This window comes from Triticum urartu, chromosome 4A, assembly GCF_056163025.1.
Source record: "Triticum urartu cultivar PI428250 chromosome 4A, HENAU_Tu73, whole genome shotgun sequence".
NCBI lineage: Eukaryota > Viridiplantae > Streptophyta > Magnoliopsida > Poales > Poaceae > Triticum > Triticum urartu.
Genome location: NC_141876.1, coordinates 600,015,995 through 600,029,759, shown reverse-complemented (window position 1 = coordinate 600,029,759; position 13,765 = coordinate 600,015,995). Strand labels below are relative to the sequence as shown.

General features: G+C 41.1%; 1 pseudogene; it reads left to right on the top strand.

Moving 5' to 3' along the window:
• The first annotated feature begins 3,257 nt into the window (after nt 1–3,257).
• LOC125554964 (uncharacterized) lies at nt 3,258–12,371 on the top strand (annotated as a pseudogene).
• The last annotated feature ends 1,394 nt before the right edge of the window (nt 12,372–13,765 follow it).

Sequence of the window (13,765 nt, the reverse complement as noted above, 5' to 3'; positions counted from 1 at the left end):
GAGGCCTCTTGTGGTGGCTTTCCCTTCGACAGAGCACCAGAACAGGGCTCTAGACGATATCACTTCGGAATAGAGGCTTGCGGCGGTGATAAAATTTTCTTGTCTGTTTCTCTGAAGGTTTTGGAAATTATGGAATTTATAGGCGGAGGAATTAGGTCAAACGGAGGCTCAGGAGCCCACAAGCCCAGGTGGTTCGGCCACCCCTTGGCCGCGCCACCTACCCTTGTGGCTGGCTGGTGGGTCCTCTCATGGTCTCTTGAAGCTTATAGGGTCCTTCATACTCCAGAAAAAATCATCAAAAATTAGCATCGTATTTGGACCTTCATAGATATGGTTTGTCTGTGAAACAAAAAACAAGCAAAAAACAGGAACCGACACTGAGCATTAAGTTAATAGGTTAGTACAAAAAATATAAAATAATATTAAAATCTTATAAAAGTGATAATATAATATCATTAAACAATCAAAAATTATAGATACGTTTGAGACGTATCAAGGTCACCTATGCCGCGGACGTAGTGGAGCGCGTGTTTGAGGAGTGTCAGATGACACTCACCCAGACCATGCATGTGGCGGAAGATATGTTGCATGGCATAGGCGACCTAGGGCCTGTTGGTCGTCAAGTACTATAGGGCACTGTTTCTTCTAAAATAGAAAGTTGTTGCGCCCCCAAGTGTAAGAGTTTATAGCAAGTAGAAATTTTCCCTTAAAGTAGGTGATTTTAAGGTTTATTGAACCGACAGGAATTTGGAAACACATACAACAATCAACACTTGCACATATAGATACAAAAGTACCTTGACCCCCAACAAAACTAGCGAGGTTGTCAATTTCACTAGCATAGTTACTTATGAGGATTAAAAGCACATGTGTATGGGAGATTTGATTGCAACGGCAGTAATAGAAAGGAATTTAAAAGATTGTTTGATCGAGGTTGAAAGAATATAAGAAGAAAATGGACCGGGATCCATAGGTTCACTAGTGTTTTCTCTTCAAAAGAAAGCATGGTGCGATGAATAATTTACAGTCGTGCATCGATTAAATTGCAGCTCTTAACTATGACTATCCATGGCATAATCAACATATGAGCATCACCTCAAAACTTCCATAGACTGTTATCCAACTGGGTCTATAGCTAATATTCGACCCAAGATTGATCCAACATACATCTTAAAATATTAATTAAAAAATGAGTATCGCAATAAGTACGATGACATGAAGTAGATGATATATTGTCTTTCACTTATGATCAAAGGGCATCTACGCAAGTGGTAACAACACAATACAAGTCCTTTTTATTTTCTATCAGTGTGATAGATTATTTGTAAGATTGAACCGAACAATCGACTCCGTCTTAGAGATCACCCCTCAAACTTGGCAAAAGAGAGAAGATAGACCAGGGAGAACATATGAATTAGAATTATCCAGCAAAGAAACTAAATAGATTTCAAAAAGATTCATGAATAAATCTGATCATAAAGTGACAATTCATCGTATCACACTATACACACAAACAGGTTACATCAGATGGATCATAATCATGTAGGACAACTCGTGTGATCTTTGTATTGAGAAATATGGATCCATAGTCCAAAGGAAACTACTCAGGGGCGATCATGATGGCCTTCAAGTTGATGGAGATGGCCAGCGTGATGATTTTCCCCTTCGATAGAGTGTCAGAAAAGCCCTCCAGATTGGATCACCACGAAACAGAGAAGTGTGGGGCAGAAATAGAAAGACTCCTCGATATTTAGATTTTCCAGATAAATGATAAATACATGCATCGAGAGGCAGTGGATCAGATTACCAGGAGGCCCACGCAGCCCCACCACGTGCCCCTTGGCCGTGTGGTGGAGGCGCGTGGAGGCTGTGGGCCACCCCCTGTCCAGGGTAGGTGTCCTCCGGAAGCTTCCCGACTCAAAATAATTTCTCAAATTTTTTTGAGCTCCATAAAGTTGATTTTCCTGAAAGTCAAAAAACATGTGAAAAACAACAACTGACACTAAACATTAAGTTAATAGGTAGTTCAGAAAAATAGTAAATAATGGTGCCAAACAATGAAAAATGATATAAACATTGCATACGACAATAAAAAAATATAGATTACGTTTGAAACATATCAGACACCGGCGAGACACCGAGAGGAGCTAGGATCAGCAACGTAAGGACCATCAACATGGGGGCAGCTTGGCATTTGTGTCAACTAGCATGGTAGCCGATTTGCAATTGTCCATGGTAGTGCGCTCAAGGATGTCATCAACACACTCCTACTACGAGAGGTAGAGGCCGATACGTAAGCGATTGATGCAAATGCCGAGGAAGAAGTGAAGCGGGTGAGGCCCTTCATCACAAAATCTTCAATGAGCTTGAGGATGATGTGCTGCATAAGTGATGCATTGGATGCAGCAAAGACAATATAGTCCACATACAACAACAGGTATGCGGCGGTGGCCCCATGCGTGAAGACAAACAATGAGTCGCTGGAGCATGCGGCACTGAAGCCAACGGTCCGTAGGAAGGCGATGAAGCAAAAAAAGAAGCGCTTACTTGAGGCCATAGAGGGACTTCGTCGGGTGACATATATGGTCATGTTTGACGAAGCCGACAGGTTGAAAGCAGAACACCTCCTCATCGTGTGTGCATGAAGAAATCGGTTCTTCACATCAAGCTAGTTGACTGCCAGCCATGCAAGGCGCTGAGGGTGAGCATCGCGCAAATTATACTCCCTCGGTTCGAAAAAACTTGTCTCTTTATGCTACATATATTCATTTAAGGAATAAGCTTTTTCGAACAAAGGAAGTAGTAGGCTTGATAATTGGCAAAAAGTTTTCCTGTAGTCCGACACCAGGGTGTTGCCGAAAGTGTCGACACCACCTAGCCCACTTTATACAATGCTCAAGAGAGACAAGAGAAATCAACTGAGACGCCAACCGTAGATAGAGGGCCTTCAAAGAGTTTCGCAATGGGAAGGTTGAGAATAATGTGTCAGCTGCCATGTCATCCGGTATTTTGCTGAATATGTATTTTGTTAAGTATTTTTTTTGTCCGGAAATACTTGTCGGAGAAATAGATGTATCTAGACGTATTTTAGTGTAGATGCATCCATTTTATTTATTTTCCGACAAGTATTTTTTTGGACGGAGAGAGTAGTATTTTAAAATTTGTTTGGCTCTTTTTTTTGCTTTGGCTCAACTTTTAGCCGAAAGGGCGCACGCCATTTATTTCCCTCACCCCTTCGATCGGCACGCCACCTGACCGGCGACCTTCCCCATTTCCCACTTGCGTCGAAAACCGCTGCGCTCCCGTTCTCGCTGCCTCTGTCACTCACTCCTCCGCTTCAAAACCCTACCAACCTCCACTCACCAGCCATGGCGCCGCCCCTCATCTCCGGTAAGCGCCCCCGAGGCCCTAGCCCTCGGCACCTCAGACCCCTAACCCCGACGCCTCTCCTCCCTCTGCAGGCCCGCAGCGGCGGCTCTTCCATGCGGCGGTCAACGGCGATCTCCGCCTCTTCAAGAGTACGCACGCTTGGATGCGCATGCCCTTCTCTCGTAGTTTTCTGCTTAGTTGCGGATTTTTTGGTTTTCGAGTCTGATTTGGGCGAAAATATATCCCCTCAGGCATCGCGAGGGAGCTGGACGGTGGGAAGGGCCGCGTCAAGGAAGCGGTGGAGGCCGTCAGGGACCGCGGCCGCGGGGCGCTGCACGTCGCCGCCCGCCACGGGAGGATGCCGGTGTGCGTGTACCTCGTCGAGGAGCTTCACGTGAGGGTCAATGACGCAGACGACGAAGGTGATCTGTTTTGTGTAAAATAAATCCAGGCCGCTTTTATGTTTGAGATCCCCCGGAACGATTTCTGTAGAAACTGAGCTTGGTTGTTCACGTTCACCTGCAGCACAGTCGTTAGGATGAAACAGACTGCCTGGACGCTTTATTTTGGTTGCATAAATCACAGTGCCAGTTTGTTCTCTTTATTTTGGGGGAAATGGCAAAAACCCATTTACCCACTTGCAATCCTAATTAATCTTAAGTTCAAACACCTGCAACTGTTAATTTGGTTTCAAATAGAGGAGCCCTGGGCCCCTGGCTGCTGGCTCTATCTGGCCGCGGCGCTTGCATGGACGTCCAGCGAGGATCCAAATGTGGATTCTTATGCAAATCTTTCGGATGTATAGTAGGAGATAGATAGATTCATGTTCCATTGCAGAAATGAATAATCGTAGGACGGATTTTTCTTTATTTGGACAGAACATATGATTCCTTAAACCTCTTATATATTCTGGTAATTTCAATAGGTGTTACACCTCTTCATTGAGCACTTCATTGTCGGAATGTGGATACTGTGAGGTATCTCCTTGATCATGGTGCTGATCCAGAAAAGCGTGGTAAATATGGAACCACCGCTCTCCATCTGGCAGCTGGAGCAGGTCCACCCCTTCTCCGCCCCCGTTGCAATATGTGTCATTTTCTATTTGTTCACCGTCGCAACTTTTGTAAGAATTATTTGTCATTCTGTTTTGGTAGGAAGCGGTTATGAAGCTTACTATACTACTATCTTTATTCTTCTTTATTTGCCCTTCATGACTTTTTGCAGTCTTAGAAGTTTCATTTTGATTACTACTTCTAACATGGTATCAGTATGTACCAACGAAATCATACTTAAATCATTTATAAAGGGAAACCTAGTGTGATAAAATTTCCATATAACTAAATTTGATAGCTATTAACATATTACTGGTCAAACTTTTAAATGTTTGACTCTGCGTTTTCTAAAAGGAAGATAAAAAGTATCAGAGGTACTATAAGACAGGAAATGCTCCTTGTGATAGTTAGGTTGTATGTATGTACTTATGCTATTGTGTTCTCTTTTTGAGCAAAATAGACGGATATCCATTATCAGTGGAGTGAATGCGTAGAATATTTCTGACGATTTTCACTTTTGTGCAACAATATGATGTTTGTGGAACTATGAGTCAAAAGCTCTACACCAATAGGATAATGTCATTATAACGAAATATGTCTTCATACATACATTCTGTCAAAAAGGGTGTTGTATGTAAAGGAAGTGATGTTTTTAATAATTTGATAATCTTATGGCAGAAACCATAAAACTAAAGAGTTACCATCGTATAGGACTGATGAATAGTACGTATTCAGATTAATTATGTTCAAGATGCCTATTTGCATTTGACCAAGTTCTATGCGTTTTTAATTAGCCCCGACGAAACAAAAATAGAATATTTTTTCTCCATTATCAACCATTAAGCAATTCTATTCATTTTACTGTTAAATATGGTTCCCTGAACCTACCGTACCGTACTAGTACAAATATTTTTGTGCTGCACTGAGCGTCTCAGGCATATATGTGGATCCAAGCGTGATTGAATATTAGATGGTCAGTACAAATTAGCAATTTAGCTGGACTGCTCGTATTAGATGGATGTGGTATAGTTTAGCCACTGTAACCTTAGAATTCTACTGTTTACACGCCTAATATTCTGTATTCCTAATTCAGGAGTTTGTGATATGATAGAAGTCTTGCTCTCAAAAGGAGCCGATATTAATTCCTTGTCTTACTGTATGACACCACTGCATGCTGCTATTATGGAAGATCAGGATGCTGCTGTGAAGACCTTGTTGGACCAGCATGCAGATGTATGTCCCTTTTCTATGCTTGGTACTGTTTGATCTACTATATTTATAGCATGCTCATAAATGTTGAAACATGGTGTGCATTGTTGTCTTGTCCGTTATCTTCAACTTATTACAAAATCTGTTATGTAGCACTGAGATGAGACGTTTTCGAAAGTTGTACCATACTTAACTATTTTGGTTCACTTCAGTGCCATTTAACTTCCACAGAAAGTTTTATTTGTAACTCGCAGCGAACCAAAAAATTCCTTTTTTGAACATGCTTGCATACTTTTAACGTGTAGAATTATTAATTTTCTTTTTTTTCTTGACAGTGTAACAAGGCGATGTCCATACATTGTACACCTCTAATCGCTGCTCTCCGTGTTCGCTCACTGAAATGTGTGAGACTTCTGATTAAGGTAATGTACATCCATCTTTAACCTAATTTGAATTTGTTTTATAAATTAATGACTTGTAAGCTCTCTCAGGTTGTGCATTTTTATGGCACACTTATTTCCATTACGCTTATGTAACTTCTTCTGTATTAGGCAGGTGCTCATGTGAACGGTGTTGGTCCGCTGACCCCCTTAATAGTCGCTGCAAATGAAGGTTTAACTGATTTCTACAAATGCTTACTTGAGGCTGGTGCTGATCCAGATCTTCGCGGTGATGTAATATTTATTTTCTCATGTTTTGTTTTGCCCTATGTGCATGTTCTTCACACCAGGAATTTTAGCTAGTAAGGGATGGTATCTAAACTTCTGAAAGATGGTCAATTTGTTGATCAACTAACGAATGTTATTTGGTATTTGGTGTCCAACGGATAATTACATCTTAGTGCATTTGCAAAAGGATTGTCACCGTGAAGCTTGAAATACATAATCTTGATAACAATTTACACATTACTTCATACAAATATTACCTTGATACAACTATTATGTTATCTTTTGTCATGGGCGCGGGCACCAGCACAGGTCCATCCATGCATTATGAGTCCAAGGACTAGTCAAGACTAGTCTGTAGACTAGTCTATGAGTCTCAACTTTAGGGCCGACTAGACTTCAGTGTCGACTAGTCTATGAGTCGAAACTTCAGTATTGATTCGTGTCGATTAGTCACGCTTAGTCTATGAGTCTCAACCTCAGAACGACTTGTCAACTCATTGACTCGTAAACCTTGGGTTCATCACAGAAGTCCAGCTGTAGCGTAAGCAGGGGTCAGGTGTGCATGCTTGTGCACCCAGCCAGCTGCAGGATATCGCAAATTAGGGAGTCACTTGAGTCTTCGAGTGGAAAATATATTGCAATATTTCTGAAATCTTACATAGTTTATAATGATATCAAGCCATGGCATTCTGCATGCAACAACTTTCAGTCTATATGCGGGAGTTCCATTAGAGATGGATTTCACTTATCTATTGTATTATGAACATCACGATTTATAGATTGTCTCATAAATGTGATGCTGATTTGTTTGATTCATCATCGGAGTACCTAAGATAATTTGCGAACTAAGGAACTTTAATGTATATACCTGTGGTTACAAGTACTTGTTGTTTTGGACATTGAGAAGGTTTACAAAATGGAGCTTTGATCACTAATTTCTATTGTAATGTAAGTATAGAACAGAATATGGTTATAATATTTGAAAGTTCTCTTGAGAAAAAATCTTCAAATAATTTTCATTTCTGAAATTTAAGTATATAAATATATTTATAATTAAGATTCTTAAAGTTTGATTACATGAACGTTCACATTACTGGTCAGTGGCGGAGGACGAAAAAATTTCTAGGTGTGGCGACACGCCGCGGGGACGTATCTGGTGCACCGGGGCAATTGGTGCTACCGGTGCACCGGACCTCGTTGCACATTCAAAAATGTTTTAAAAATTTGGAAAAAAAATTCGTGTATTGATACAACATCAAAGTATGTTGTCACAAAATTCAAATCAAAATTTGAAATATTGCCCGAGATACAAAAATGAAAAATTTGACATTAATGTGCTAATGGGCCAAAACTAAAGCCTAACTTGTTATGTACTATTGACTGTCAAATGTGTCATTTTTTAATCTCGGGCAATGCCTCGAATTTTGATTTGAATTTTTATGACGACATACATTGATGTTGTTCCAATGCACTAATTTATTCCGGATTTTTTCGCATATTTTTGAATGTGCAATGGAGGACCGGTGCACCGGTAGCACCAATTACCTCAGTGCACCAGATACATCCTCGAAAACATGAAGGTTTTGCTAGGGTTGTTGCGTGCGCCGGAGTGCATCTTGGGTCGCTGGGCTGGCTTCGTGCGGTGTGGGCGATCGGTTCAGTATCGGTGGTTCAAGGCCTCATGGGCATGTGTCTGCATGGCCCATTCCAGTAAACAGTGACTTTCCTAGTGATACTACAAGTCAACGAGGCAACGAGTGTAGCCAGCCAGCCGATAGCACGTTATGCGTAGGTATACATTTTCTTTTGCACCGCATCAAGGTATGGCGGCTGCCACCCCTCGCCCACCGGGGTCCTCCGCCAGTATTACTGGTGATCATAAGAAGTTCTCTTGAAGTTTGAAGAAATTATTGTGCATTTATGATTCATTGAATTCAGTGCAGTGAAATGTGAAATTGCCCTATAATTTCGTGACTGTATATAGGCAATCGAGGTGTCAATGTTACAGACACAAAGTTCTGAAATGTTTGATTTTCTTCAGATGTTTTGTGTGATGGACTGCTTAAAGCAGAAAATATTGAGGGGGTCCTTCTCATCTATTTGAACTATGATGTATAACGACTAGATTCAATGAGGCAGAATTTGGTAGTGATTATACTATATATGTTTGTACTTCTGTTAGTCTCCCTTTCCCTCAGATAAAATGTGTCTTTGGTATATTCTTAACAGGGAGGTCAACTGCCTATAGAGATTGCTGCACATCACAATGGGCGAAAAGATGTTGAGATCCTTTTTCCAGTAACATCTCGTATTCCATATGTGCGTGATTGGAGTATTGATGGGATACTTGCTTATGCCAAATCATTGCCAAAGGTTGAGGTATGCATATGAGGATCATTGGCATATTTAAGATTATCATCATGTCTTGATACTTTTACTAGAGTATTTTTTGTTCTTTAGAATCTTCAATGCATCACCTAATTTGAGGCAAGTGTATGAAAGTTAAAACACATGTTGGATGACCGGATTATCACAAGTTTCAAAATAGTGCTAGGCATAGCCGAAGTAGTTGGCCTTCGCCTAGCGGCCTAGTCGGTTGTATTTAGGGTATTATATGTATATGGTGACTAATTTAGGGCATATAAATGAATAAATACAAGCTTTCTCTTTGAAAAAGTTGTACTTATATCATTTAATCTTCAAGTTTAATATTTACCTGTTTGAAAGGGTTTCATCCCATTGACACGGACGTGGATTTTTAAAGCTCGGGCTTCTGGACACCCTCTATCCTTACCCTCAAAGATTGCTTTGAGATCCGTACTAGACAACTAACTTACTACACCAAAATTTCTCTTTTTTGTTTCTTCCAAATAAAACAACATATGAACTTCAAACTTTGCAAGACACTAAAACATCCTAACTTGAATGTGGGAAAAAACTTTCAAATTTTTGGGTCCAAAAAACTATACGAAATGAGATTTTTTTTAAATTAAAAACATGGTATTTTTTAGTATTTGTGATGCACGAAAAAATCCAAAAGTTTTTTCCCACATTCTAGTTAGAATGTTTTGTTCTGCTGTGAAGTTTGAAGTTCATATGTTGTTCCATATGGGAGAAACAAAAAAGACAAAAGTAGTTGCATGAATCACGATGCAAAAATGAGTGGCTAGATAAGGGGGTGTCCTGAAGCCTATGCTATATAACATGTTAACCCCATTGACACTTCCAAGTCATTTATTTATTTTTCTCTCTGGGGCCAAATCAATCATTGGTATATTGATCGCATTATGGATAATACTTTGCCGAAGGAGAACGGGATGTGAAGTCAAATGTTTGTCTTGCTATAAATTGAAGGATTCATGTGTTTTCCTTTCCCACGTTCTTATACGTATAATGACTAGTCTGGAAATGTTGAATTGTCATATGCACAAAGCAGTCTTGCTGATAATTTTCTTGTGGGTGGTCTTAGTTCAAGTGGGTGATCTCAGTTTGCATATTACCCTCTTCTGAGTTTGAATGTTCCAGGACGACCCATTATTCAAAATGGGGCCAGCTTATCTGAAGTCTGAAGGAAGCAAGGCGTACAAGAGAAAAGATTATGTTTCTGCAATAAATTTCTACACCATGGTATGTCATGCATTTCCTCTTCTATCCAACTTCAAATTGATCAGTGAGAGAAAATTAAGATCTCCTAATCTATCTTGTGGTTTATTAGCTAGTTTAATGCTTTGCAGTATTTTGAATCTCGGTTATGAATCTAAATAAAAGTATAACACGATTTTTTTTCATTTCTCTGGTGCATTCACACTTTTTCAATTCAATAATGTGAATCTGCGCATAGGCTGTAAAGGGAAGTGTTACAGTCTTGGTATTGGTGCAAAGGTATTAGCCGTGAGTGAGGGCATGTTGCAGGACCTTGGCAACTGTTATTGCTAAATCCAAGTTAGCCTTAATCTCTTTAATACGGTGAGAAAACCTAGTAACAGAATTTAATCCAACCCACAGTCACCAAGTTCCTCGGTTGATGGGGTCGACCAACGGGATCAAGGAGCGTGGTGCACTACTTGTGAAAGGTTTTGACAAGGCAGGGACGAGAGGAGAATGGCATAGTAACACATTGCTGGTGACTAATCCAACCAAGTAAATATGAATCAAAGTGAGATATTATCATATCTGCTTTCTGCTCCAGCCATATCTTCTTGCTCCCTGCACCTTGTTAGCTTGGTGCCTTGTCCTGCCTCCTTCGATAATAGAGCCAGAGCCCCACCAAACACAGAACTATTGGTGTCGTCATGTTGTGTAACAAGCCTACATCAAGTGATGTTGTCCTCTCTACCCACGGGGACATCACTTCTGTCATAAACCGCCAGCAAGTATCATCACTTATTATTCTATTAGATCGGATTAGGGGAGAAATCAGAACTTCAAATAGAGGGAAAACGCTATAATCTGAATGTAATTTTGAGTCTCCACTCCAATAGCCCCCTCCAATAAAAAAAGGGCAGCCCGGTGCATGTAGCTCCCGCTTGCGCAGGGTCCGGGAAAGGGTCCGACCACTTTGGGTGTATTGTACGCAGCCTTTCCCTACGTTTCTGTAAGAGGCTAATTCTCGTGATACAACTACAACTACAATATACCACCTAATTCTGGTGATACAACTACAACTTCCCAACGATTTCTTATGTACAGACATGAGTAAAAAGTTCAATCATGTACGTGAGTGGCAGCTTTAGCAAAGTGACAATTGCCCGTGTGATTTCTTATTATAGGCAACCAAGCTTGATCCTGCAGATGCAACCTTGCATTCAAATACCAGTCTTTGCTGGATTAAGTTGGGTGAAGGAGACGAGGCCTTGGAGTCAGCCAAATTCTGCAGGATGATGCGGCCTGATTGGCCAAAGGCCTGTTACAGGCAAGGGGCTGCCCAAATGTTATTGAAGGTGAAATAAAACTTCGCAATTTACAGCTACTCCTTATGTTGTGGCAAATCCTTTTTTTTCCCTGATGACATTGCAATCCGTCTGTCTTCAGAATTATGAAAAGGCATGTGATTCATTTTCTGATGGTCTAAAGTTGGACCCAACAAATGTTGAGATTGAGGATGCATTACGGTACCATACTTATCCCTGTCTCTGTCTTTGTATGTGTTGGAACTCTTTAGTGTAATTTCAAACCTCTCTCTGGATTCCATTAACCGTGCCATGATAGATCATATAGTGTCATTCTGAAGCATGCATACAGTTAGTATATTGTGCATAAAATTAAGCTCAATGCACTAACTTGTTTGATACTCCCGTCACAAATATAAGTCGTATTAGGCCTGTCCAAAGTTAAGCTTTTTTAACTTTGACCATGAATAGTTAAAAATGCAGACGGATTTACAGCATAGGGTTGGTACTACTAAATCTTATCATGAAAGGTAAGTATGATGTACCGTAAAAAATCTTTTTCATAATATGCAACTATAAAAATATATATTTTTTGGATAAATTGCTGGTTCAAATTTCACCTTGCAGACTGTCTTGGCAACTTATATTTGTGTTCAGATGGAGTATAACTGTTTTTATCTCAAGATTGAATCTGAAAGAGCATATTCATCGATTGCTAATTTGATCATGCAGGCAGGCGTTGAAAACCTTGAAGATATCTCGTGCCAAAACGGTTTCGTGAACCGCCGGTTGATCAGAAGAGACCTGCACAAGACCAGTTGTTTCTATGCTGGCTTCCCCTTAACGTTTAAAGATGTTGAGTTGAGAAGTTCAGCGTAGTTTATCTGCTACTCCAAGCTTATCTGGCTACACCATCTCTTGAGGAATTTGCCAAGCTTTATAGTCCTGGACGTGCGGGGCAACCTGTCAATTTGTTTGCGCATTTTCTTGCGAAAAACGTGGGATTCAGTATCAACTAATGTGCGGTACCATGAAGTTGGACGGTTTCATGTCTGTTGTCTGGTATTTTCAGCCACTAACTGAAAGTGTGTTGAATTTCTGCTCTATGTTTCTGTTTTTTTACCTTGAGTTTCTTGGTTTTGGAAGTTCAGGATTTCCTAACCTGTTTGCCATATGTGGATTCGATGGTGTTCGTCTCGGCAGCTGCCCAGAGGAACATCTTGTTCCGACGGTCATCTCGGCAAGTAGAGATAATAGAGTGGGCTAGGTTGCGGGCTCCCCTCCCATGGGTGATAACGGATTATCCGGACACCATTTTTTTTGGAGTCTCTCACCCTCGGGTGAGCTCTCTGTTGGCTTGGCAGGCATACCATTGCTATGTGCCGTAGGCTGGGCCCGCATTGAAAAGAGCCGCTGCCCCTGAAGTTGGGATTTTTTGTGTGGCAATTGTTGTGGGATCGGTTCCCATCTGCGACAGAGGTGCTTAAGTGACACGGCCTTGTTCCCCTCTGTGATGTTCGTGAGACGGGATCGCGCATCCTCTTCTCCCGCACGGCGGCCCGAGTGCTATTGAGGTTTGTGCGTGAGGCTCTAGGTCCTAAATCGGAGGCCTTAGACCTAGCCGGGTTCGTAGAGATCTGAGCCAACCAGATCGGGCGGTGATGACGCCTATTCTTGCTTTTGTTTGTGGCACTGACTTTGACACTTTGGACGATGCGTAATAAAGTGCTTATCGAGAGGGTCTTCCTCAGGCGGGCCTCTGACTCATTCTTCAAACTTCTTGCTTTCTTGCAGCAATTGAACCCGCTGTCTAGACGGTGTGACCGTGAGCAGCTAGGACTTATGATGGAATTAGCCTTTTTTTTTCTTTTTTTATGCTTTATTTGGACGTGTTTATGCGGTTGCCCCAGCCTTCTATGTTGCTTCGGTGCACTTGAACATGTTGTATGGTTGTTTTATTTATAAAGCGGCCCAAAGCCAATTTCGAGGGTTTCTTGGTTCTGTAGAGATATTTTCTCGTAGCTTTTTTATGACAGCTTTCATTTTCTTGTAGAGATTTTTTTCTCACGGCTAATATGTTTTGTTACCTATTTTTTTGGCAACTTATAAAGCCATCTCAAAGGATGGCTTGCTGAATTACAACAGCCTTCTATAGGCACCGCGAGCAGGCACCGGAGGCTGTACGCGCCATCTGGGATAATTTTGGAATCGGATGGCTTGGAACCTCACAGAGCAGATGGTATATCTAGATATGCCTTTTTTCTGAGAGAGATATTCATGCCCTTATGCATGACAATCGGGTAATTCATATTACTCATACCAAACAAACCCAAAGCCAGGCTAGTGATGCAATGGCATCTTATGGTCGTACTGAACCTAAAACTGCAGTCTGGAAAGGTTCAGCCTAGACATTTTGATGAACCACGGTGAAGGTCTGGTTGATTGATAGAAATTACTTCCACAAAAATATGCTTTAAACGATATCAATCGTAAAATTTGGGAAAAGATAACGCCCACACGTGTGGACGTTTGCATCTCACCCACACGCATGGATCAATGCCCGTTTGTGTTTGCACGA